This window comes from Apodemus sylvaticus, chromosome 5, assembly GCF_947179515.1.
Source record: "Apodemus sylvaticus chromosome 5, mApoSyl1.1, whole genome shotgun sequence".
Classification (NCBI taxonomy): domain Eukaryota; kingdom Metazoa; phylum Chordata; class Mammalia; order Rodentia; family Muridae; genus Apodemus; species Apodemus sylvaticus.
Window position 1 is genome coordinate 153,890,888 of NC_067476.1, and position 4,354 is coordinate 153,895,241.

The 4,354-nt window shown below is 47.3% G+C and overlaps 1 non-coding gene across 1 annotated transcript; it reads left to right on the forward strand.

Moving 5' to 3' along the window:
• Positions 1-4,011: 4,011 nt before the first annotated feature.
• Positions 4,012-4,148, forward strand: LOC127686524 (small nucleolar RNA SNORA2/SNORA34 family). The gene has a single exon (XR_007978146.1). It is a non-coding gene; the product is annotated as a small nucleolar RNA SNORA2/SNORA34 family (small nucleolar RNA).
• Positions 4,149-4,354: the final 206 nt, after the last annotated feature.

Here is a 4,354-nt window from a genome sequence, read left to right on the forward strand (position 1 = left end):
CAGCGCTCCAATAAATGGTAGCTATTGCTCTAGGTGTGGTGTGTCAACTGCTGTGACGGTAACAGGTCTGCACAGACATCCTCACAATGGCGCATGGTACTGCTGGCCCCAGGCCCCGTGAGCGAGCTCTTCCGGGCTCTTCCGGTTCATTTCTTCACCCACCTCAACCACTCAGCATTCTCCCCGTGACCTGCTCCATCCAAACAGAACCACATCCCTCAGCAAGGCCCCAGCGGGAACACACTCTTAACACAACCATTTTACAGATGGATGGTTAAGACCCGGGAGGCTCACTGTGTGCCACATGAAAGGAGAGGGAGGACTTGAATCTGGAGCAGTGTTTTAGAAACAAAACAAAAACTATTCTCTTTTTTTGGAAAAGAGAATAGTTTGGGTTTTTAAAAAAGATTTTATTGTATGTATATGAGTACACTGTAGCTGTACAGATGGTTGTGAGCCACCATGTGGTTACTGGGATTTGAACTCAGGACCTTCCGAAGAGCAGTCAGCATTCTTAACCGCTGAGCCATCTCTCAAGCCCAATAGAATAGCTTCTTGATGTTATCTATTTTTTTAATGATAGTAGTCTAATTAAAATTTACTTTACATACATCCTATTTTGGTAATTTTTGAGACAGTTCACTATGTAGTCTTGGGTGTCTTAGAACTCTCTCTGTAGACCAAGCTGGCTTTGAATTCATAGTGATCCACCTGCCTCTAGAACAAACATGTGTGCCAGTAATCCCAGCCATCCTATAGTCTTTTAAATTGTTTGAAATGGAGCCTAGGTAGAAGCAACAGTTCTATCACTGGGCTATGCCACAGCCCCGCATATATAATATATGACATAAATATAAAATATATATAAAGCATAATTTTATATTACATTTAAGTACACGATGCAGCAAGCCAGACCATTCTCTGCTTCCACTGCGTGGGTCCTGGGATTTGAACTTAGGTCATCAGGCTTGGTGGCAAGCACCTTTACCCACTGAACCATCTCATGGCCCCCACACTGGTGTGACCCAGTGATCTTTGGTTTACAGCCATCACCACATTCTGAGTTTACAACATTTCCACCAGTCTCCAAAGAAAACCCAGACACTGTTTCTCCTTCTCCCATCCAGTCTCCCCTCACCCCTTTCTCCTGTCCTCATAAAACATCAACAGACCACAGACCAGTCTGTAGTCCAACTCCCAACAATGGTCAGCAGCAGCTGTGGATGGAAGTCTAAGGATCTAGCAGTTGCTCAGTCCCATGAGGCAAGCAGGAGAAGAAGAGAGAGTAAATCTTCCTTCTTCCAATGTCCTTATGTAGGTCTCCAGCAGAAGGTGTGGACCAGATTAAAGGTGTGTGACACCTTTATCTTATCACACCTTTAATCCCAGATGACCTTGAACTCAGAGATCTCCCTGTCTGAATCTTCTGGGATTCATAGCCACTATGCCTCAAGATTTCCAAGTCAAGATCCAGGTCAGAAACTTGTATCTCTCAGCCTCCAGATTAGGATCACAGGTGAGCCTTCTGATTCTGGATTGTAGTTTATTCCAGATATAGTCAAGTTGACAACCAGGAATAGCCACTACAGTGTTCGTCACTGCTGGGCCCTCAGCCCTGGTGCTGTCTGACCAGGGGCATCTTCTATAGTGGGATCATCCTCTACCTCAGTCCCCTCTGTCCTCTAGCAGCTTGTGAGAGTTGAGAGTACCAACTGCCAATCAAAACAAGACCCGCTCCGCCCCAAGCAGCTGTTTGGCACTTAAAATCAGGTTGCAATTCATTCCTGGTGTCAGTGAGTGAGTGACAGGGAGATCAGATGCAAGCTTACTCTAAACAGGCCTCCGTTTAGACACGTGGGATGGAGAACCCAGAGCAGGTCAGGTTTGCAGACCGCAGGCCACCCCTTGGGCCTTGCAGAACTTGATTAGCCGTGTTCCCTATGAACAGGCGAAAAGCAGGTGGTTGGGCAAAATCACCCCTCTTCAGAACCAGGGTCTTCTGTCACTTAGCAGTGCCTGGCGGGTGTGGGTGGCTGTGAGTTTCCTGCATGGCTTCCCCCTCCCATCCTCCCCTAGACACCCTCCCCCCCCACAGCAATTCTGTTGTTATTTGGAAAGAATTTAGCATCATTCCAGTCAATTCCATGATTACACTACAAGCCAGGGCAATGGGCCTCCTGGGAGTCTCATCCCCAGGGCTCTGGAGACACATATTCAGGCTTAAAGGGCAATCTCTGTCCACAAAAGAGCTATCCCACTCCTGGGCGAACCCCAGGGACTTTGCTATAGAAGGAAGCCAATAGTTTTTTTTTATTAAACTATCAACTTCCGGAGCTGTGAGGGGAAGCTCCCAGAGCATAAAGGGCCGTGCCTGCATTAAACAGTCTACAAGGTCAAATGACTGAACTTGGTGATTGTGGAGCGTTAAAACGTTGCAGTCCAGACCCAAATTATCTCGGGCTATTTTCAGTCCCTTTGAAGGCCACTCATTGCCTTCCCCTGTGTCTGAGGAATACCCTTGTGACTATCAAAACTTTTAAAGGGTATTGTTAGGGGCCAGAGGATGGCTCGGTGGTGAAGAGTTTTTGTTGTGCAAGCAAGGAGGACGAGGGGTCGAATCCCCCAGAAGCTTGTTAAACAGCTGCATACGGAAGGGTGTGCGTTAGGAAGTGAAGACAGACAGATCCTGGGCACTCACTGGACAGACAGCTTTCCTCAAGGCGGGAAGCTACCTGATGTCCTCTGGCCCTTACATGTGTGCACATGGGTGAGTGCACCCCCACATTCACCTGCACACCACATACACACACACACACACACACACACACACACACACACACACACACACACACACACACACACAATGCATTCTTAGCAACCTCCTGGCTTCCACCAATTCAAAAGCTATGAATGTTATCAGACAGCATCTGAGACCTAGGACAGGGTTTCAGAGGTAACCCACCCCTGTGGCTTCCAGCAATATCTTTGGTAAATGCTTTGATTTATGACTTTCTTTCTTCTATAACTAATAAAACCTCATACAAAATCTCTGTAGTGGGACTTGGGATTTGAAGCAACCTGTATTGCCTTCGTATTCGGCTCCAGAATAAACTCTCTCTTATCCCCTTTAGCTGAGAGCCGTGTTTTCTTGTCGACAGATCTGAAGTCTTTGAGGGTTTGATGTGTCTGATTGTGAATGACCCAGCCTCCCCACTGCCCCAGTGTTGGGGGCATGGTTGACAATGGCAAAGGTTCTCTGCAGGGCACGCCATCTTCCAAGGCTTCCTGTGCCATCTCTAATTTGATTGCGCCATGAATGCTGCTCTAGGACTTGGCTGGGTGAGTCAAAGAGCCGCCATCTTGGTCAGATCAGCCAGTCCTGGCTTACAGTGGTCCACCACGGGCATGGGGTGCACACCTTTCTCTATCTATCTATCTATCTATCTATCTATCTATCTATCTATCTATCTATCTCTATCCATCTATCCATCTATCTATCTATCCATCTATCCATCTATCTATCTATCTATCCATCTATCCATCTATCTATCTATTTATTTTGGGTTTTTTGGATTTCGTTTTTTCAAGACAGGGTTTCTCTGTATAGCCCTGGCTGTCCTGGAACTCATTCTGTAGACCAGGCTGGCCTCGAACTCAGAAATCCGCCTGCCCCTGCCTCTCAGAGTGCTGGGATTACAGGCATGCGCCACCACTGCCTGGCGGGTGCACACCTTTAATCCCAGCACTTGGGAGGCAGATACAGGCAGATCTCCGTGAGTTGAAGATGGCCTCATCTATAGAACAAATTCTAGGGCTACATAGAGAAACTGTCTCAAAAAAATGTCCATTACTAGGCTGTTTGAGAACTGTTGGCATTGTCTTACAGAAGAGGATGGGAAGGGTCATTGAACCCTCACCCGAGATTCCACTCCAGCCATTTGTATGCAGTTCCTCCTCCAGGTGCAAAGGCTGGGCAGGGAGGGTATTGGGGGAAGTTAATGGAAGGGCGTCTTGGCCCTGAATCAAGGCCAGCAGTTTGCTGAAGCTCTTGGTTTCAAGCAGGCGCCTAAATAAATGCCCTTCTACGGTCTGCTGGCCATTTCAGAAATTTAAAAATGTAATGATCAGTTCATCAGAAAGAAACATCTGGCTGGAAAAGAAAGAGAAAATGGAAGAGCTCCATCCATGCAGCCATGGAGAAGCCATCAAGTTCACTGGGTGTAGATTTTCCTTCCGTGTGACTGCTTTGCTGTCACCCCTGCTCACTCCAGGGTGAACTGTGGCGGCATCTACTCTGGTTTGTTGTTGGGACCTTAGGAGGAAGGGGCAGACATCATTTCTGTCTTCCCAGGAA